Source organism: Vigna umbellata, chromosome 4 (genome assembly GCF_029865625.1).
Source record: "Vigna umbellata cultivar VRB3 chromosome 4, Vumbellata_1.0, whole genome shotgun sequence".
Classification (NCBI taxonomy): Eukaryota; Viridiplantae; Streptophyta; class Magnoliopsida; order Fabales; family Fabaceae; genus Vigna; species Vigna umbellata.
The window spans coordinates 22,420,471-22,444,639 of record NC_142168.1 but is presented as its reverse complement, the minus strand read 5'-3'; the positions used below and the strand labels follow the sequence as shown (position 1 = coordinate 22,444,639).

Here is a 24,169-nt window from a genome sequence, read left to right as displayed (position 1 = left end):
GCATCATACCATCCCAAACTAGGGTCATTCCATCCAGGATCGTTGCTGTAACCATACTGAGCAGGGAAGAATTCATCCAAGAACATATGCTTAAGATCTTCCCAAGAAGTGATAGATCCTGGAGGAAGACAATACAGCCAATCCCTTGCTGCTTCTTGTAATGAATGTGGGAATGCGCTCAAGAAAATGTGATCAAGAGGGACATCTGGAGGCTTCATTGAAGAGCACATGATGTGGAGCTCCTCCAAATGTCTGTGTGGGCATTCTCCTGCAAAACCATGAAACTTAGGCAGCAAATGTATCAGTCCAGGGGTGAGATCGCAATGAAGATCATCCTCCTTAAGTGAAACCGGCTCACAAAGAGCACTCTCAGAAATTAGAGGATGAGTCATATTGTTCTCAACATAGAGATCAACAGAATATGAATTACAATCAGAGTAACATGCAGAAGGAGAATCATAATCAGAGGCACTAGCAAAACAAGCAGTATTCACGAAATCAAAATAGGTAGACATGGAAAAAGAAGAATACTAAAAATCACGAAACAAATAAAACACAACACATTTATACATGCAACACGCACACACAAAACAGAACATCACATCACATCACATCACAACACAAGACAAAACACACACACAAACACAACAAAAACCTAAGACCGAACCATTGGTCCCCGGCAACGGCGCCATTTTGATAGGAGGGTCGCACCTCCCACAAAAGTTGTGCATAAAAGAATGCAGTATAGTACTAGGAAGTGACTCCTAGGTCGTCTCTCAAGGACCAATTTTGGTTCAGTCTCAGATCAAACACGTAGTGGGGGGGATTTGATGGTTGTTTTTGTGCAGGAAAATGTAAATGTTGAAAGTAGTAAATTAACAAACCGTAAAAATAAAACAGTAAATAGTAAAAACGAAATTAAACAGTAAAAATCGAAATCACAGTGAAAATAAAATGCGGAACAGTAAATTGCAGAGACGCACAATTACGGAAATTAAATTTTGAAAGTGAAATTATTTCTAAAAATTCCTAAATGCCATAACATGTTGAGCTTCCATGTATTTCATTCAAAAGAAAAAAAAAATAAAAAAAATAAAACAAAAGGAAATAGGCAAACAAAAAACATCGTGGCCTCTCATCCTCTCCACACGTAAACATACTTACTTCTCCTATGATTAAACTACAATTTAAAATCAAGTGCTAAAGTATTCTACCAACTCTTATCCTTCACGTAAAGAAGAGAAGCCAAAACCAAATTCTCTTCTCATTTAATTAAGTTGCTCAAAGAAAAACCAAGCTCATGACAATAAGATTCTCATTGAGTTGAGTAAAGAACTTGAATTGCAAAGATAATCCAATGCTAGTAAAATTTCAGTGATGTGCTAATAAAATAACAGTACATTCCAGCAGCTCAAGAAGAGAAATAGAACAACATTCAAGCTACTATAAGAAGTGAAAACACGTTCATGGAATAGAACAAAATGAGTGAACTTCCCTTCTTTCACGTCCCTTTCTCCATGTGTCAGCTCAACTCTTCCAGCTCAACCGTAACCCTCCATTCTCTCGGTGGTTCTCCCCCTTTCTACTGTGGCGGCTGGAGCTTAAATCCAAAAGACCCCCTTAAGCCCTCCACGCGTGATGCTCTCTAAGGTTGCTGGCCCGTGTGCTTCCAATTGCTGGATTGCTGCTGTGCTGGGCCGTGAATCCAAGTGTGGGCCGTGATGGGCGTGCTGAAGCTGCTGTCCGTGAGCTCCTTAAGCAGCTGGACGAAGAATGGATGAGCTGCTTCCTTTATTCTCTACTGGACCAGCTGCTAGACGCGTGGGCGTGGAGTGTGCTGGACCGTGAAGGCTTGCTGGACGTAGCTTCACTTCTTGCTGGATACACCCTTACTGCTGGACCATGTGTTGCTGTTGTTGGATGCTGGACCAGGGATGCTCTCTCTCTTTCTCCATGTCACCCCTTGCCTTCAGCCAGCTGGACCTCACGTGCACAAGGGCACCTCTTCAAGTGAATCCAGCCCATTGCTTCCTCTCCTCATTCCCGTGAAGCCTGTTGTCTTCAAACGCACACTGCTGGAAGCGTGTTGTTACTGGATCTGCTGTCTGTGTGCTTGCTGGACCATGGATCCAAGTGTTTCTGCGTGTGATTACTTGAATGGTGCAGGCCGTGTGCTGCTGGACGAAGATCGTGAGTCCATTGATGTGCTGCTTCCAAGTGTGGGCCGTGCTGGACAGCGCATCCCCTTCTTCAATATGGATGCTCTGTGTGCTCACCGAAATGAAGGCTGCACCTCCTAATCTTTCTTCATGACACCACACTCCATGCTAAACGTGAATCAATCCAAGCCCGCTGCTGGATGCACCTCACGGTCTCTCCCAAGCACCACCGTTTGCACCCCCTTAATTGAAATTCACACCTCCTTAATCATTTTAACTTAAATTATAATTGATGTAGCATTTTCTTTTCACCTTCAAATGTTCCAAATTGTATTTCCAACATTTTCCCTGCAATTAATAATGCAAATAATTTGCTCAAATAATTCAAATTAGTTAAAATAAGAATTTCTGATCAAATTTAGCACAATTAGGAAAAATAGGATAATATTGTACATTCAAGCACAATTCCTTGATTAAATCCGGTACAATAAACTAAGTGAAATCAATAAAATATTGATTCATCAACTGGCCTGCTCTCATTGCTGACACAATGGTAAAAGCCAAGAAATCCCATTCATATCAACTTCCCTATGCTCTTCTTATCTCTAGGATTTTAGAATTCAAAGGTGTACCTGTTGAAGGAGAACTAGTTCAAAATATTGAAGCTGTGGGATCAGAAATTGGAGATACAACCTTTCGTCAAATGGGATTCATTACTAGAGGAAGAGTCCTTATTCACAAAGATGATGATCATCCTGATGTAGATGACGATGATGACATGGACACTCATATGGCTGACCCAGTAAGTGCTGCTGCTCCGTCTGATGCTGGACCATCCAACATACCCTCCTCTTCCTCAACTTCTATGGAAGAACATTTTGCAAGGTTATCTAAACAATTGGAGGATATGAGTCTTGCACAAAAGACTCACTTTGAGGAGATTTATGAGCGGCAACGATCTGTTGATGAGTACATGGTTGATCAATTTCTTGATCTTGATGTTCGTCTATCTAACATCGAGAATCATCTCAACATTCAACCTCCCGAGAGATCTCCTAGTCCTGAGTTTTAGATATAGGTTCTATGTTAGACTGTTTTGTTGTTTACTTGCCATTTCATCTATGTTATAATTCTGTCTGTTATGTGTCTTCTTATAATGTAATCTTTATTTTCATAAATAAAATGATCTCTTGATTATATGCATCCTTTGATTAATTGAGGGGGAGATCATATTTAGGGGGAGCCTTTAACATCCGATCTTTTTGCTTCTGATCAAAAAGGGGAGAAGAATAATACAAGGGGAGAAGTATAAATTATTACAGGTATTGCTAACCTTGTTGTTGTTTGTTAGCTTGTATGTTTTGCAGGTAAGCCAAACTTGCTTTTAAAATTGAATTTTTGATCATCATCAAAAAGGGGGAGATTGTTACCAATAAGGAGTATTGGTAAATCTTGAAGAAATTTGTTTTGATGATGCTACAAGAAGTTTTAGTTGCAGAAGATATTAGAATTAGTTAAAAGCAATTTGTAGAAATTAAATGTAGTAGGAAATTCTTGTAAACCTTGTAAACTTGCATTTTTAACTACAATAATCGATTATGATTAAGCAATAATCGATTATCACAAATCATACTTGAATAATCGATTATCACTTCATATAATCGATTATCACATTTTTGAAAAACTATAACGGACTTGAATAATCAATTATCACTTACAATAATCGATTATTCATGGCAGTTGGGAGCTGACCTTTGGCACTCAGTGTACTTGGCTATATATATTTTGTTTTGGAGAAATTAGAAAGCAACGTTTTTTGAACTGAGAAAGCTTAGAACACTGTGTGTCAGAGGAACGTTCTCAGAAAGCTTTTTGTTCATTGTTCCCTTGCTTGGTCTTGTGAAAAGAGAGGCTCGCGTATCGTGTGTTGATAGTCGGAGCAGACTCTCTTCAAGTTAGCAAGGTGCTCTGCCTGGTCTTGTGAAAGGAGAAGCTTGTGAATCGTTGGTCGATTGCTGAAGCGGTTCTCTTCAAGTTGGTAGAGTGGTTCTATTCATTTTATTCTTGTTTATTATCTTGTAATCTGTTAAACAATTTTTTAGTGAAAAAGGTTAATCACTATTTATAGTGGTTAACGACTGGACGTAGAATCTTTTGATTCGAACCAGGATAAAAATTCTGTGTTGATCTTCTTATTCCCTACACTCATTTTATTTTACGTATATCAACTGTTTGATTAATTTTCTGAAAGAAAATTATTTTTACTAAAAGGACCAAATTAAGTTTAATTGTGATCGAATACGCTTTCCACTCTCTGAGTGTTAATTCCGCTGCGCTATACTCTTCGAAAAATACCCCCTTCGATACCATCATTTTAAATCTAATAACTATGAACTATTATATAATCTAACTAAAGGTTTTACAATTGCTTTCCTCAAGAATGTAAGTGGCTTCTCAGGAATTGGAGTAGGACTCTTCAATCTCTGCACAAGACGATTGTAATTAATTAGTGTATATGAATTCCAAATGTTGGAGAAAATCAAAATTCAATAAATTTAAATATTATCGTTTCCTAGTCTCTTGTGATATGGGCACGAATAATGTGGGTCATCCAATACATTACATAGTATCCACACTCATATAACTCATTATGTTTGTTACACTACAATATATCATCACAGTTGTAAATAGTTAGTGAAAATCATTAAAACAAAACAACTATAAGAAAGTATGGCTTTAGCATATGTCAAACCTTGAGAGCAATCCATGCAAGCTTTCTACTATTAGCAATTGATCTCCCAACCAACATCATACTTGCTGAAATAGAACTATATATAAATGAAAGGTTTTAGCATTCATTTATATAACAATGAAAGTCCAAACATTGAGGTTCTTACCAATCAACTGCTTGTCTGAGATGTTTGGGAGGAGACTTGTGCAATGAGCATAACCACAAAGCATAGCTCTCCTGTACAAAAATAACAAGTAGCTACCAATGGCGCCTGAAATTCATAATAACTTAATTATTATATATTAAAATCACATATGGAACTTTATTATGTTAACAAAGTTCACTTACCCAGATATATAAGGAATAAAAAGTATCTTCTTCCTGCTTGCAAATCTGCTTGTGAGATATGTTGTGATCTCATCAAAATCATTTGTTTCGTGAATGACTTAGGAATCAATGAACCCATAGACATCATTGTACCCCAAGTTGTTACTGACACCAAACATATACCTGAAATCAAAAATTACCTTTGATATAAGTATCCTTGATATATAAATCAATTTTATATAAATAATTGCTCATAGACTTACATCATCCATAGCTGAACTAATGTAATATTCAACTCTTATGTTCCCAAAGTAAGCTCTCTGACATCTTGGCTATGTAGGTATATTAGGACCTCAGAGCCTCTCCCAAATACATTAGCATCATATTCAACCTCCAAAGGCTTATTTCCAATGATGTCAGCAAGTTGCTGCAATGCACCAAGAGGATCGTCCTCAGATAAACGAATCTTCTCCTGTGCATACATCTGTTGTTACATGAAAAAATAAGATAAGTTTTGACATCAATAACATTTAAACTTTAAAATTGAAAAGTGTAAAGTAGAATTCCATACCGGGGGGTCAGAAACCGAACCAACCAAGTTTTTAGGCCAAGCGATAAAAGACTGGAATGCCTGTGCCACAGTGAAAATCTCATTTGTGGGCAGAGGAACTGAGACATTTGGTATGATAATGTCGTCTACTGAGACCTTCACCTGATCCTCTAATAGCTCCATACCATGAACAAACAGTCGCTGCCTGAAACACTGTTCCACGAGCTACCAACATCGTCCCGGTACTGTTAAACTCGCTTTTAGTCGCATCAAAGCCAACAAACTCAGTTTCCCCACTAATGTAGTAAAGGGATAACCAAGGATCAATCCAAGGACTCAACTATGATTAAGCTTCAGAATGTAGAGTTTAGTCTTGTATATTTACTACCTAATTATTAACTACTAATGCAAGGTGGGGAAAGAAATTAAATTGAAACAATGAAATTTAAAAAGAAAAGAATAAAGCAATCAAATCTGTATAAAAGAAAAAATAAAATGCAAGGAAGAAATAAAAAAAATAGAACCTAAGGTATGGAAAAGATAAAATCTAACTAAGCATACAGTAACTAAAACTAATCTATACATGCTATGATTTAATGAAGCAAGAAACTAAAAGTAAAACTGAATAATAAAACTAAAGATGCATAAAAGAAGTGGTATATACATGTATCAAAACCGAAAGAGTGGACATTAAATTGAATGAAAGAGTCTCAATTCCTCTTCAGAAAGACATTCCGAGAAATGTAAGCCCTCCTTGGGGTCTTTTGAGTTCATATTTCAGAACTTAAAATGGAAATTCTCACTCAATTATTCAATCAATGCACACTTTCACAAGAACGTGAATACAACACTGAAATTGAAATCAGACATACTGGAAAATAGAAAGAAACATAATAGAAACACAAAACCGAATGAATCTTTATGCATTGGATTCAACTCTAACTCGAGAAGACTTCTCAGTAAAACTTGCTCAATACAGAGTAATTTAATTCCAAAAGGAATTATAGAATGCAGAGATATAGAATCCAATTCATTTTCCCAGAACATAACAATGGTAGAAATCAAAATCACAGAACAAAATCAACACAAACGAGAATACGAATTTGAACTTTATTAATATGAAAACAGAAAATTACAAACACTTTACCATAAATCACCGAATGAGGAACTCACGGATTGTCACGGTTCCATGAATCTCATCAGCGAAATCCTGAATCAAGAACAGTATCCTACTCTAAGAAAAACGAATAAAACCCTAAACTCTAGAACGGAGAACTGTAAACTGAAAGGGTAAAAAGTGTGTGAAGAAGTTTTCTATATATCCATTTAAATGCAGCTAAACCCCCCTTTATATAGGGTTGGAAAACGAAAAGAGAAAGGGGAAAAAGAAAATAGGAGAGGGGAACCTTGCTGTGACGCTTCGAGCTCTCTGATCAGACGGCTAGCCTTCATTTCGCTCCACAGCCCTCCGATCACCTTCTTCGGTCAGGTCCGGTCAGAGTCGCAAGCTTCTTCTTCTGCCCTAGCTTAAGTGTTTCTTCTCTCCAAATGAATCACGCATGCGAAAACCCCCAAGGGAACTACAGCTGCCAGCCTCCAAAACGGCGTCGTTGCACTAAATCTGCAAGCCCAATTCTAGCGCAGTGTATCAGTGCATTCCAGCAGCAATGTCCTGCACTTTCCTTACCAATCCAGCAATAGTGGCCCAATTCTTCAATCTGTAGTAGGGCCCAACAGTGTGCAGCAGCTTCCTATCAACCCATTGTTTCAATAGATTCAACCCTTCCAATCTTCTAGCCTTGACCAAATATAATCAAGCCCAGTCTGCAGTTAAAAAAATCAATTACAACTAAAAGGCTAAGCAACAAAAATAGTGTATTTAAGCAATCACCAAAACTAAAAATCTAATTAAGCAAAAATAAAGAAAAGAAATTTTGTCAAAAGATTTTCTAAAACATTAATTTTCTAATTATTAACAAAAACTAAAAAATACCTTTAAAAACCTATTTTTAACTAGAATTTTATAAAACTAAAGAATTAAGAGAAAAAACATAAAACTAGCCTAATTCTAAGAAATTAAAAACTAAAGAAATCTAAGAAATGATTTTTAACAAAGAAAAATATGTAAATCTAGAGTGCTATCAGGTACCATCTAAAATGTATAGCAGACATGGACTAGCATCGTCCATGTCATCCCTTGGGATGGCTGGTGATGAACAACTTCCTTTCCCGCTTCTCCCTGTTAGAGTAAATGTTAGATTATACTAAACATAGAAATTATTAAACATAAATGTTTATTAATTTTACCTGTGGGAGGCACAACATGTTCTTGTTCCTGTACAGGAGATGGCATTGGGCGCATGCCATAACTCCCAAACTACTGCTGGAACTGGCGCATAACTCTGTCAGTCACTTCTGTAGTGACCTCATTATACAATTCCTCCCTAAGCTCTGTCCTAAGCTCCATCCTAAGCTCCTCCCTAAGGTCCGCTCGAAGCTTTTTTTGTGATCTCTTGTGTCAGTCTTTGTTCTTGTGCTTCGTTGTATGCATATGAAGTCTGACGAGAAGAACTCCCAAAATAGTCTCAAATGCCTACTCAAGTTCTAGCAGCACGGATACGTCCAGTTGCAATGGTAAGAATATCCTGGCGACCCTCTGGAACATAAAAAAACACCATTATTCTTAGAAAAGTTCAAGGTAGTATGTATAATGAAATTATTATTATTTTAGGAACAATGATAACTTAAAATTCATATGATATATATTTGTTAATGAGGAATTGAATAATATCAACTATACTAACCTTCCATTCCTCTAATGTCCGACTCTGTACAAAGAGGCGCCAAGTCTCCTCATCAATGGCCTTATATGTTTGACATGGAGACTTATTTTTTTTGCTTCCAAATATATATCTCGAGGTCAACCTACTCTTAAAACCCTGGAAGTTTTCAGCAACAGTTGATAAACACTTATTTTTAAGTGTTGTGACATTTGGAATGTCAAATGTCATCTTAAATAAACATAATGAAGTTGTATCAGTACAAAATTATCAATATAAACAAACTGTAACTCAAATTATATTAATTAATAACTTACCAATATATTGTTCCATATAATGTTCCGATCAACCTCAGACACATGGTCAAAAGATGGAATAAGAATATTAATCCTATCACGTGTCACTACTCTAAGCTATGATCGGAAGTCATCTGCATTTGGGCCAGATGCCACACCCGTGATCACATTAACATTCACGGGTGTTCTTTTACCACTATTTTTTCTGACCAAAAGTTATTTCATTCTAGTGGGTCCTCTAGTAGGTCTGGATGGGGGAGCCTCATCCCCTAATGAATGTGGATGGTCAGCCATATATGTGTCAAAATAAATAACATGTAATATTAATAAAACACTTATGTAATATCATATAATTTAACAAAACATGTAATAGTAGTCGTAGGAAATATTAATAAAAAACTTATGTAATATTAATAAAAAACTTATACACAAATTTGAAATTCATACATAAAGAAGGTATGAATTCATCATATGTATATTCCCTCATTATGATCTGACCGAATTCCATGTACATCGTCAACTAGAGGTTGGTCATCCAAATTTGTCGTAGTTTGAAATGAATGTTTGTAAACAATATGAATATTAATCAGATTGTCTTTGTTAACTTCAATTTGTTTTTTTCCTTGAAGAGCGACATACCAATGGTCAGAGGCAGGATCTTTGACATAAAAAACCTGAGATGCTTGATGTACCATGATAAACGGTTCGTCTCGATAACCCACCTTTCGAAAATTAACTAGTGTAATACCTGATTCATCTATTTTCACACCACTCTTATTGTCAAACCACTGACATTTGAACAATGGAACAAAAAACTTGGTGTAATCAACCTCACATATCTCTTTTATTATACCATAATATGTCATCGATCCAAGTACAGGAGATTGATCTTTTGATGTGGAAAATTGAAGCGACTCAGCTTCTAAATTGACTCCACTATTTTGTACTGTGTTTTATCATCCAAAGTCTTCGTATAGAATGTGCAATTATTGACTTCATAACCTGTACAACATATGACATCAAACTTTAAACCATTTGCAAGCCACAACAAAGTCTGAGAAGAATGTGGCTCTTTGTCAATTTGAGATTTGAACCAAGACATAAATGTTTTGTTATGCTCCATCAACTGTTATTTCTCTGATTGTCTTGGATTTTTATTCTTCACAATGGCTTTGTGTGTTTGCAAAAAAGGGATCACCTCATCTGTGTTGTTCAATATATAAAGATGTGCTTGCAACAATTCTTCGTGATCTTTTGTCACCACATTCACACCTAGGATGCTTTTACTTGTAGAACCTTTATTCAACGATGATGTGCGAGGAACTCCTATTGAATTTGTTGATGTCATGTAATCTGAACAAAACCCGATACTTTCTTCAGCAATATACCTTTCAATCATTGAAAACCTTCGGGACGATATGGATTTTTAATGTATCCTTTCAAAATCTTCATATAACGCTTAATAGGATGCATCCATCTTAAGTATATCGGTCCGCACAACTTGATTTCTCTAACCAAATGAACAAGTAAATGTACCATGATGTCAAAAACAGATGGAGGGAAAAACATCTCTAGTTGACACAAGATGATAACAAACTTGCCTTGAAGTTCATCTAACTTTGTAGGATCAATGGCTTTACTACAAATTGATGAGAAAAATGAACACAACCTGTTTATGGTCTGCCTAAAATTTTTGGGCAAAATTCCACGAATAGCTACCAGTAACAATTGTTGCATTAAGACGTGGCAATCGTGAGACTTCATGCCAACAAGCTTTAAGTCCTGCGTCGACACTAAACTCTTCCTATTTGAAGAGTATCCTTGTGGTACTTTGATACTCTTTAAACAAAGGCAAAAATGTATCTTCTCTTGTCTAGACATTGTGTAACATGCAGAGGGCAAATAAGTACGTTTACCAATCTCTCTGGGTGCCAACTCTTCTCGGATATTCATGTCAACCAAATCCAACCGAGCATTCACTCCATCTTTTGTCTTTCCCTGAATGTTGAGTAGTGTACCAATCAAGCTATCACACACATTCTTCTCTACATGCATCACATCTATGCAATGTCTAACATCTAACTTTGACCAGTATGGAAGATCAAAGAATATTGATTTCTTCTTCCAAGGGGTCGTTACAGATGACTTCTTAGATGTTTTCCCAAATACATGATGTATTTTATTAACTTTTTCAAGAATTTGAAGGCCAGTAAGTGGATTTAGTGCTTCGTCCCTCTCTTGATATCCATTGAATGCTTTTTTTAACCTTCGATATGGATGGTTACATTTTAGAAATCTCCGATGACGTAGATACACCGTCTTTCTTCCGTGTTTCAATTGATGAGCTGCAGTGTTTTCTTCACATATAGGACATGCTTTATTACCCTTGACACTGTATCCTGACAAATTACCATAAGCTGGAAAGTCATTAATGGTGCAAAATAACATTGCACGCATAGTTTAAGAAGCGAATGCATTAAATATTTCAACCCCATCCACCCACAACAACTTCAAGTCTTCAACTAGTGGGCTTAAATAAACATCTAGGTCATTTCCAGGCTGCTTTGGACCAAATCTCATCATAGACAACATCATGTACTTCCTCTTCATGCACAATGCAGGAGATAAGTTGTAAATTATCAATATAACTAGCCAACAACTGTGATTTGTACTTAGATTACCAAATGGGTTCATTCCATCAGTGGCTAAACCAAGTCTAAGATTTCTACACTCTTTACCAAATTGGGGGAATTGTTGATCAATATTTTTCCATTGCTTTGAATCAGCTGGATGACGAAGCAGCCAGTCAATTTTTCTCTCATTTGCATGACATCTAAGGTTTTTAGCATCTTTTGGATTCACAAACAAACGCTTAAGTCTGGGCACAATTGGAAGGTACCAAACAACTTTCAAAGCAGATCCATTTTTTCTATCTGACCATTATCTTCACTATTGTTTTTTGACTTGTATCGTGATAACCCACATTTTGGACACTTTGTCAAAAATTCAAACTCTTTCCTATATAAAATGCAGTCATTGGGACAAGCATGTATCCTTTTATACTCCATACCCAGCGGACAAAGAATTTTCTTCGCATCATAATTACGAGTGGGTAGTGTATTTCCATTTGGCAACATTTCATTCAACAACGTCAACAATTTTGTGAAACTCTTATCAGTCAATCCATTAGTCGCCTTCAAATTCATGAGACTTAACACTGTTGACAAACGTGTGAACTTAGTTGAACCGACATACAAAGGTGTTTCTGCATCAGTCGAGATCGTCTCATACACATGAGCTTTGGCAAAATTTTCTGCGCCAACATCGCTGATCATGTCCTCTAATTTGTCTTCATCTGGTCGATCTTCTTCCATGGTGGAATCAATAACATTTTCAGTTTGAGAGTCAGTCGGAAATTACATTTCTTTGTCATGCCATATCCATGTTGTATAGCATCTTAGGAAACCATCACAGATAACATGTTCTCTAATTTGGGTTGCGTTCAACTTTCTCGCATTCAAATAGTTCACACAAGGACATCTAAACTTCACTTCATCATCACTTCTACCCTCATTAAGTTGCGCAAATTGTATAAATTTCTCTACCCCTCTCTCGTAGTCAGCACTAATGCGTGGTAAATTAATCCAATTTCGATCCATACGTAAATATTCTACAAAATTACAATCATACAATTATACAATATATTCAACATACAATCAAACAATTAATAAACATTCAAATTATCAATTCAAATATTCAATCTTACATAATTATTCATATTCAACACACAAATAATTAAAATTAACAAAATAAAACTTAATAAACAAAATAATACAATCATACAATCAAACAATTAATAAGCATTCAAATTATCAATTCAAACATTCATTCATACATAATTATTCATATTCAATCTACAAAAATTTAAAAATTAACAAAATGAAAATTAATAAACAGAATAATACGAACCTGGGAGCGTGAAAAACCACACAATAATGGAGAAGATGGAACAACCCGCGGTCTAAAACAAAACAAATTTAAAAGAAAAAACGCAATACCTACAAAAAAATACAACAAAACATAAGTTTCATAATCCGAATCAATAAAAAAATGTATCAAACCAACCCAAAAACTCAAAAAAAAATGAAAAAACTCTGGCGACGAAAGCCAAATTTGATCGGATACAATGTAAGTGATGAAAAATGAGGAAGGAAATCCTCCTACAGTGACGGCGGCGGCGCAACGGTGGCGTAAGGAAGAAGGGAGAAAGATCACGACAGCAAGAAGAAGTTGTAGAGAAAATCGCTGGAGAAAACTGTTGGCGTTCGAGGAAGACAAAACTGTTCACTCTCTGTAATATTTTTTTAACCTAATCAAATGTTACTATCGCAATTCATCATAAAACCGCGGTAATAGAGGGGATACGACCTCGATTCCCAACATAACCGAGGCCTATTCTCCTAAAAAAAATTAAAATTGATCTGAAATGGCAATTTTGAAAATTTCTTCAACCTTTATGTCGCGGTTCCCCGCCGAACTGAGGCCTATTCACTTAAATATTTAAAATTTGTTCAGATCAAGGAATAGGCTGCAGTTCCCCTAAGAACCGAGGCCTATTCCTTGACGGTCTGACTCCATATTTATTTCAGGACTGCCTTGAGGGGAATATCAGAATTTTGCAGGGACAATAGGTCGCGGTTCCCCCAAAAACCGAGGCCTATTCCCTGACAGTCTGACTCTAAATTTATTTCATGACTGATTTGGCTGGAATGTCAGAATTTTGCAGCGACCATACGTCGCGGTTCCCCCAGAACCGAGGCCTATTCCCTGACGGTCTGACTCCAAGTATATTTTAGGACTGACTTGGTGGGAATGTCAGAATTTTGCAAGCACAATAGGTCGCGGTTCCCCTCAGAACCGAGGTCTATTCCCCTGCAAATTTATTTTAGGACTGACTTGGCGTAAATGTCATAATTTTGCAGTATAGCCAATTTTAACAAGTTGGACAAGAGCACTAAACAACGGTAACATCTGAAATATACTTAATTGAAAAATGAGTGAGTCAAGTTCATGCACAAGATAAATTGAGAAGCAATTATAACAAACCAAAGGAACATGTCACCTTTAAGATAGCATCTTCATTTCTTCATGTAGACTGCGAAGAAAACACTTTCTTAACGTTTCCTTCTCTTTGAGGCCAAAAACAAAAAAGGAAACCAAACTCTCTTGAATGGCGTCTGTGGATCTAACTGCCCAAGAAGCTATGGCTCAGACTCCTGACTATAGATAGTGCCCTATCCCTCCTCCCTTCATCAGCATGTCGAACTTGTGCTAATACTACTGAAAGAATTTCAGCTGCGTATTTACTCAGATCAAGGTTAACAGACTTCAAAAGAATGCCAACAGACTCCAACACAATGAAAATTTTGAATTATCCTTGATCTATAAGATTCCAATTTCAGATCGGTCCTCTTCAACTCTTCCTTCAACCAAAGCAAAAATTTCAATTAAAGTCAGAAACCCTAATGCTAAGAAGACGAAAACGAACACATCAAACTAATAGCTTAATCAATAGGTTTAGGGTTATAGAAATAGAAAAGAGAAGTTGTACCTTGAGAATGTGAATCTCGTTGTCGAGAAGACGTGAAAATTTGACGACATCGTGGGTGTTCATATTAGCCAACTGATCATCTTAGGATCACACCTCTGCTACATGCATTTCTCACCATAGTTCTAGAATTGCAAATTTTTAATATTATGTATATACACATATTACCACTACAACAAAATACCATGAAAATGGAATGTCTTACAATCACAACTGTGTCACAATATCATAAGATATGACGAACGATTGGAGCCTCGCTCAGCCCACAAATGCAACGGAAGACCAAGACCAATACAAATGGAAGAGGCCTTGTTTGAAGAATGGGGTGTGATGCCTTGTTTGAAGAACGGAAGATGAAGGCGAGAGAGAGAGATGAGCTAGGGTTTTGGAGAAGGATAGGAAATGAAGGTGCAGACAGGAGAGGAAACTAATTTGGAGGTAATAAGTGATAATAAAAAAAATCTAACTGCGTTTTTGGGCATAACCGCCGAAACTCTTCGGGGTTCTTAGAAAGCCGGAAAATAACCCCTCTTAAAATATATTATTTTTGTAGTGTTTTATGGACTTTGAAAGTGATAGTTATTAATGAATTTTCTTATTTGTCCTTAAATTTTACTAACAAGCATTTTTGTTGACTAAATTTTGAAAGTCGATAAGCCGGTAATTTTTATGTACCGATAAATATTGGTGATTACTGACGAATTTTACACATTGATAAATCTGTTTTCTTTTCTTATAATGTATGAAAATAAATTCTATAAGAAGATTTTTTTTTTATCACAAGTTGAACTATATAAAAATCTTTAAAATATAGTAGAATGTCTTCCATTTGAAAAGATATTGTTTGAAAAATTACATAGGCTTATGTTTTCTATTATACCTTGTTTTAGCGTTGAATAGGAGTAAAGGATGTCTCAAATACACTTAGGTGAGCATTCAACTCTGTTGTAAATAAGACTACAAAAATAATAAATTTTATTGACAGTATTTTACCTACGGTTTTAATAATCCCAAATATTTTTCAGTGATTTTATTGAAAACCTCTGTTAGTATTAAGTACATTTATTTGTTTTCAATTATTTTGGCAATTTGTAATAAAACTGTCGGTAACTTAAAAATAATTTAATTTCCTGTACTTCCTCTTATTTTCCCAATGTAAGAAATCCTCAAAATTTTCAAGCACCATTTCTTCATTTTTTACAAACCTAAAAATCTTCAATCTTCTTGATGACACCTCTTCATTTTTTCCTATACAGAAGGTCCATAGGTAGAAGACCTGCTCTAGGCAAAAGACTCCAAAATCAATGATTCATTAGACGGGAAAGTTATGAAAAGTTCTCGGTGAAAAAGGAGGACGCGAGAAAGAAGAAAAAAGCTATTGACTTTTGCCTTACAACATCGAACTCTTTCATAAGGATGAATTTGATAGTTTATTTCTTCATATAACATTGTGAAAATTTAAAATGAAATTCACAAGTCATCGAAGTCAATTGACATTAAAATGAAATTATTGTCCTAAAAAATGGTCGGATGATTGATTTATTCCACAACTACCAAATTTGTCTCATACTACAAAAGCAACAGCATTTCATTTGGTAGCAATTTCGTAGTAGATGCTACGTAATTTACAGTGTATTCTATGCATCAGATAAGTTAAGTTATAGTGATTAAAAAATGCCTCGACCAACGACTCAGAATGAAGGATGGGAAAGCAGTGCAGAAGAGTGAGAAGAATAGGTAATGAAGGAGTTGGTGTGAGTATAAATGTGGGTATTAGGAGTGCTAAATTCACAACACATATTAATCTAATTCTATACTCTTCACTTTCTATTTCATGACCATGAATATTCTCAAAGTGATGATGTTTATGTTTGTGGTGAGTGTGGTGTTACAGGTTGCTCATGGACAATGCATTACAAAGGAGAGGGAAGCACTCCTTCAATTCAAGGCTGCCATTGTCGATCACAGCGGCATTCTCTCCTCTTGGACCACTCCCCACTGCTGCCAATGGGAGGGGATTCGCTGCAACAACCTCACCGCCCATATTGTAAGCCTCGACCTTCATGGAGAAGTTCATTATGAATATTTTTCTGGTGGAAATTATGAAGTCTCTCAACGTTATATCAGCGGAAAAATTCACAAGTCCTTGATGAAGTTGTCACAATTGAAGTATTTGAACCTCAGTTCCAATGCTTTTCGAGGTACTCAAATTCCAGACTTTCTTGGTTCTCTAAGAAACTTGAGATACCTTGATCTGTCTTCATCTCTTTTTGGTGGAAAAATTCCAAGCCAGTTAGGTTCTCTTTCTCGTTTGAAATACTTGAATCTTGCTTTCAATTATTATTTGAAGGGTTCAATCCCTCCGCAACTTGGAAATCTTCCTCGATTGCAGTATCTTGATCTCAGAGGCAATCTTTTAGAAGGAAGTTTACCATCTCGGCTTGGAAATCTCTCCCAGTTGCGGTATCTTGATCTTGAAGACAATTTTTTTGAAGGAAGTGTGCCATCTCAGCTTGGAAATCTCTTCCAGTTACAGTATCTTGATCTCAGTCTCAACTCTTTTGAAGGATACATACCATCCCAATTTGGAAACCTTTCAAATCTGCATGAGCTTTATCTTGGAGGTCTCACTGTTCTCAGTGGTGATCAGTGGCTATCTAATCTTATTTCTTTAACCCATCTTTCCTTGGATTTTATATTTAACCTTAACAGTTCTCCTGGTCCTCTTCGAATGATTTCCAAGCTACCAAAAATAAGAGAACTGAGTTTAATTAATTGTGGTCTTTCCGATCATTTTCTCCTTTCATTCAACCCTTCCAACTTCAATTTTTCTACTTCCCTTTCTATTCTTGATCTTTCTCACAACTCCTTCACGCAATCAACGATATTCCAGTGGCTGTCAAACACCACTTCCAACCTTGTTGAGCTTGAGCTTCGAGGTAACCTCTTGAAGGGTTCTACCTCAAATCCTTTTGGCTTGACCATGAATTGGCTTGAGCACCTTGACGTCTCCCATAATATGTTCAAGGGCGAGGATATGAAATCATTCATGAATACATGCACCCTTCGTTCTTTATACATGTCTAGAAACAATATGACCGAAGACCTTTCGTCAATTCTTCATAATTTATCCAGTGGTTGTGTTAGATATTCACTACAAGAGTTGAGTTTGACATATAATGAAATCACAGGCTCCATAACTGACCTTTCAGGATTCTCATCTTTAAAAACATTGGATCTTTCTAACAATAAATTGAGTGGGAAGATACCTGAAGGCATCAGATTGCCATCTCAAATGGAGCAGTTGTCAATTGGGTCTAACTTATTAGAAGGTGGTGTTCCAAAATCGTTTGGGAGCACATGTAGTTTGCAGTCGTTGGATTTGTCTGACAATAAGTTGAGTGAAGATCTGACAATCATATTTAATCATTTGTCTGACTATTCTAGATACTCATTGCGCGAACTATATCTCAATGAAAATAAATTCAATGGCCCAGTACCTGATTTCTCAATATTTTTGAAGCTGGAAATGTTGGATCTATCAGGAAATCAATTAAAGGATGGAGTTCCAAAATTGATTTACAATGCTAGTGTTTTGCGTATATTGGACCTATCCAATAATAGTTTGAGTGAAAATCTTCCAGCAATGATACATCACCTGTGCCAATATGCTAGATACTCATTGCAACGTTTAGATCTGAGCATGAATCAAATTAGCGGAACTTTGCCCAACACCCTCTCCATGTTCTCATCATTAAAAAGGTTGTACCTTGATAATAACAAGCTGAATGGGACAATTTCTGAAGATCTCCGATTTCCAACAGAACTTGAAGTTCTCCATGTGATGTCAAACTCTTTGAAAGGTGTGATTACTGACTCTCATTTTTCTAATATTTCAAAGTTAAGGACACTGGTGTTATCAGATAACTTGTTGACGGTAAAATTTAGTCAAAATTTGGATCCATCTTTTCAATTGACTAATATTGCATTAAGATCTTGCAAACTAGGTCCATTATTTCCCAAATGGCTAGAGAAACAAAATGAACTTAGAAGCCTTGACATTTCAAATAATGGAATATCAGACACTCTTCCAAAATGGTTTTGGGCTAAATTTGCATTGCAAGAGAGGATAAATATCAATATTTCATGTAACAATATACAGGGTGTGATTCCAAATTTGTCACTAGAGAATCGTTTTGATTCTCTTAGTCTTGCATCAAATCAATTTGAAGGATCTGTTCCACTATTTTTACGAGACTCGATTTATCTTGATCTATCCAATAATAACTTTACAGATTCTCTTTGGTTTTTATGTTCTGGCGGTGTAGCTGGAACTTTATACCAATTAGATCTTTCAAATAATAACTTTTCAGGACAAATTCCAAATTGTTGGACTCATTTCAAGTCATTGGCTTATTTAAACATGAGTCAAAATAAATTTTCAAGAAATATTCCTTTTTCAATGGGATCACTCCTTGAACTTCAAGTTTTGTTATTGAGAAGCAATAACTTAATAGGTGAAATCCCTTCCTCCTTAAAGAATTGCACAAAGCTAGTAATGGTAGATATGGCAGAAAATAGATTATCAGGATCTATCCCAAAATGGATTGGAGGGAAATTCCTAGAGTTGCAATTTTTGAGTTTAAGAAGCAATTACTTCTATGGAAGCTTACCATTGGAAATTTGTTATCTAAAAAGCATTCAACTCTTGGATCTCTCGTTAAACAACCTATCTGGTCAAATTCCTAAATGTATAAAAAACTTCTCCTCAATGACTCAAGTGACTTCTTTGAGAGATTATGAAGATCATTGGTATTTGGCCAACACCACCTACGTCGAAATTATTTCATACAATTTGAATGCAGTTTTGATGTGGAAAGGGTCAGATCAAATGTTCACAAATAATGGATTATCACTTTTGAAAAGCATTGATCTCTCAAACAATCTATTTTCAGGAGAAATTCCAAAAGAAGTGGAGGACTTATTTGGTTTGATTTCACTGAATTTATCAAGAAACAATTTGACGGGGAAAATTCCATCAAATATTGGAAAGTTAACATCACTTGAATTTCTTGATTTGTCAAGAAACCAACTTGTTGGTTCAATTCCTTCAAGTCTTGCTCAAATTGATCGACTCACTACATTAGATTTGTCACACAATTATTTATCTGGAAAAATTCCAATTGGCACACAATTACAGAGTTTTGATGCATCGAAATATGAAGATAATGTTGATCTTTGTGGACCACCATTAAAGAAATTGTGCATTGATGGAGTGCCAAGAAAAGAGCCAATTGTTAAATTACAAGAGAATGACAATTTGATTTTCAATCGTGAATATTATATAAGTATGGCAATTGGATTTATTATAAGCTTTTGGGGAGTATTTGGTTCAATTTCAGTAATACGTTCTTGGCGTCATGCATATTTTAAGTTCTTAAGTAAGTTATCAGACACTCTTCATATTGTGNCATGACAATAGTGAAAGTTTTCAAGATCTGGTACAAACTAAAGCAGGTAACATTATTTTAAACTTGTGTTTAAATTTTGATTTTTTTTTTCTTATATATTATGATTATTATTATTATTTTAAATAAATAATTTCATATTCCTTATAATAGGAATTACTTTCCTGTGATATTAAGATCAATATTGACGGTAAATTTCAATATTCGTATACTTTTTTCAATATAGAAATAATTCTTGTAAATGGAATCTCAAAAAAAAAAGTAACTAAAGATTTTAGATTAAAATATGTTTTTTCTCTCCGGTGTATTCATCCATATTCTTTTTCCTTATCCTTTATTTTTCTTATTATTCTGTATTTCGTGATGGCTTAGTGATTTTTCTAATTCAGCGTATCACCATTTAATAGAAAATATATGACATAGAAAACAAAATTTTAGGAGCGTAAAGAAAAAAATTTAAATACTATTTTATAAATAATAATTAATTTAAGAAATGAATAATAATTAGTCATTATATTAACTAATTTAAATACTATTTTATAAACTAATCAGTTTTTCCTATTGAGTAAGTTAGTTTCCACTCCTTTTTCTTTTAATTTTTATGTTTAACGCACATCAAATAGTTTGAATGCATGTGTCATCTTATCTCTATTTCTAGCTCTTATCGATCAAACGTCCTAAGGACTTGCTCTAATCATGATTATATGGTTTGTAGGTGTTTTTAGAGTTTCTTGAGCTAAGGTAGGGGTAGTACGTTGTATAGAGCTGTGACAGTTTTCCCAATCAGGTGAGGGAAGCTAGTGATTTTTATAAATTTAATTTACAGGTATGAGTGGTGGTTGATACGATGTTATGTTAATTTGGTTTTAATTACAATGATTGTTTTAGTGTCATTGGTTCTTTAATGATAGTACTTGGTTATTTGATGTATGATGCCATGGATGATGTTGATTTGTACTTGATTAATCTTTTGCGTCTATCGGTTTTGAAGAGCAATGTTAAAAATTTGATGTTGTATTGAGAAGTAAAGAGTAGGCTGAATTGTAGGTTGATTTTGAACCTTAAGAGGAGGTTTTGATAGGTGAGATTTTGAAGTAAGGGACGAATGGGAAGAATTGAGTTTTTGGGTTTGTTCTAGGGTCATTTAAAGCTTGTTCTAGCTTTAAATTAGTAGAAATCTGGCGTCGAATTGGTTGGTGGTTAATAGGGTGTGATTTTGTATGGTTTTTGGCTCATTTTAGGGGTTTTGACTAGTGAGATTTTAAAGTACAGGGTTGTGATGAAAGTGAGGGTTTAGGATCTGGTTTTGGGTCAATTGTGATTTTCTAGAGTCTGAACTAACAAATTATGATGATAGATGAGTGGGATTGATTTATGGACTATAGAGTGGTGTTTTAGTTGGAGTGAGTTTGGAAATTCATGGTAAAATGAGTTTAATACGGTTTAAGTTGGATAATGCACATTTGGATAGGTCAATTGAGGTTTAAAATATCATATGGAAGTTGTAGATGTTTGTAGAAGTGTATAAGTTAGGATATGTGAGGTTTAGGGAGTGCAGGTTCTGCATAATTCTACAAACTCGCTAAGCGAGTCTAGGCTCGCTGAGCGAGCAACTCTCTCTATTTCTGCATTCATAGAGCGAGCCATATGATTGGGCGAGTTGGTTTGGGTGAAAAATATGAGTATAGCAGTGGTTGAGTGAGAGTTCTCATTGAGCAACGAGAACCCTTTTTGCTATTCGTAGAGCGAGTGATGGCTCGTTGAGCAAGGGGGAATTGGTCTTAATGGGTGATGCATACAATGAACAACTTGTTTAGAAGTGGATTGGAAGTTTTATTTCTTTTAATTTCTTGTAATTATGAACTATAGTATGGACTTAAGTTTGTTTAAAAGTAATTATGGAATTGTAGGATGTTTTATACTTGATGTTGAGTATGCAATTGAGGAGTGATTGGACAAGAATTGTAGGGTGAAATGATTGGTGGTGGTTTCAAGTAAAGTGATGTATTGATGTAGGGACTCAGTTTTGGAACTTATCCTAACACTCTAATATTAATGCTCCATCTCAATAGAGAAGGAGATTATGTGATGAGGAGTAGCAGAAGATCCTAGTTTATGGTCTAGTATTCTTTGTCCATAGGTGGTAAACACATTAGCCTTGCGTGGTAGCTTGGGGGAGGGGGGCAGTTGTTCCACTACTACAAGTGCAAAAACTTATCATAGCTTAACATCAATACATATATCCGGATGGTTGGGTTTAGGTTCATGGTATGTTTAAGATATTTGTTTAATTATTGTATAAAATGTGATGTGTGATAAATCCTATATGTTTGTTTTTTTCTATAAATACATTTTTATAGTAAATGGTAAGTTGTAATTCAAATAAAGATCTCCGATATGAATTTGATGATTTCTAGTCATAATTTTGCTTGTAAAAATACTTTTTTTATTTTCTTTTTTAATGATATAAGATAATTCTTATGAAAAAATTTTGTTGTTGTAAAGTATAAAAAAACTAAAAGAATTTAATTAGTAGTCACTTAAATTATTGGAGTTTTCTATTCTTTACCTTTTAACATGAGTTTTCTTTGAATTTTGTTTTTTTACGTTATCTTTTTATGGTTTTTATTTTTGGCCAAATTAATTATACGTTATCTGAAGTAGTGTACGTGCAAACGTGCAAAAATGGAATTGTTGTACGTGCAAAAATGGAATTGTTGTTGAAAATTAGAAGGATTGTGTGGGTACCATGCTCAAAGGACGTGAAAAAAAAACAGAGGAAAGAGGTATTGTGAGATGAAAAGGCAGTTGGATTTGAAGATAGAAAGGTTTCTACACATTTATTTTCTGGGACTTTCTTCGTGTACTTGGAAGTTTTTTTTCATATACTTTCAAACTTTTTAAATATTGAAACTTCCTTTTTACAGAGGCAATTTATTTTTCTCTTGTATATTTACCTTCACCCATTCACTTTTATTTACTCATCTTTTCTCCTAAATTCTAGTGTCGCATCACCTACGTCCTCTTCCTCTTCATCACTTCTTTCACTTACATCACTGCATAACACATCTTCATACACTCCCACAATCAACCTTCAAACATTTCGTGTCACCAAACTATATAAGGTACCTTCGTTTCCTAAACTATTATCTAAATTTGTAAATGTTTCATTGAGAACCAATCAACTCCTTAACCAAGTTTTAAAATCTGATATTATCTTTAAATTCGATAATAATTAGACTAAATTTCAAAGTCCGATATATATATATATATATATATATATATATATGTATATATATATATATATAATCATTATTTTAATTTTTCTTTAATTTTTTTATTTATTTTTAATTGCTTATGGTTTTGTTAAATTTTTAATTTTATTTATTTTATAGGTTGTTGTTTAGAGTTTGGGATGGGTTAAGTATTTAAATATATATATATATATATATATATATATATATATATATATATATATATATAAAATTTTTATTTTAATATTTTTTTTTAAATTTTGTTTTAATTTATTTTTAATGGCTTATGGTTTTATTAATTTATTTTAATTTTATGGATTTTGTTTGTTTTTCGTTAGAGTTTATACTTTAGGGTTTGTTTATTTGTTATGGTTTTAGGATTTATATGGTTGTTGTTTTTTTATTTATTCTCTTTAAATTTAGTTATTTGTTAGGTGTATTGGTTTTAATTTTTTTCTTAATTGTTTGTTATCAAAATGGCAATAACTCGAGGTGTCTCTACATACTCTGGTGAGAGTTCTATACAAGGTGAAAACAAAAGAAGATCTACATCATTTGCTCGTCGAAGGGGTAGTCTTGGAGAAGTGACGCCATTTCTCATTCTTATCTTGATAAACAGTAAGAGGATGTTAATGAAGATCAATATAATGTTGTTGAATAACACATAGATATTGTTTAAGAAGAACATGAAGTAGGTAGATTTCTTGGAGGTCCACATGATACATCATTGTTGACAAGTTATGTTGATCATGTTGCATTTTCGGTTTGTGGTAGGGTCAAGTTAATAAAGTAGTTGAATTTTTTTCTTTTTGATGATTGCTTAGTTGTTTCAATTTTATATGCAATTGTTTTATCTATGACCGAGGAGAGATAAAAGTTGGTCTTCCACGGAAAAAAAAGTTTGGCTGTTCAAATTTTTGTCATGATTTTTAGTTTGATGCCTCTATGCAATATTTATTATGATTACACCAATAAGAGGTTGTTGAGATTGGAGTT

The 24,169-nt window shown here is 34.8% G+C and overlaps 1 pseudogene; it reads left to right on the top strand.

Moving 5' to 3' along the window:
* The first annotated feature begins 15,853 nt into the window (after nucleotides 1–15,853).
* LOC148199590 (receptor-like protein EIX2) lies at nucleotides 15,854–19,983 on the top strand (annotated as a pseudogene).
* Nucleotides 19,984–24,169: the final 4,186 nt, after the last annotated feature.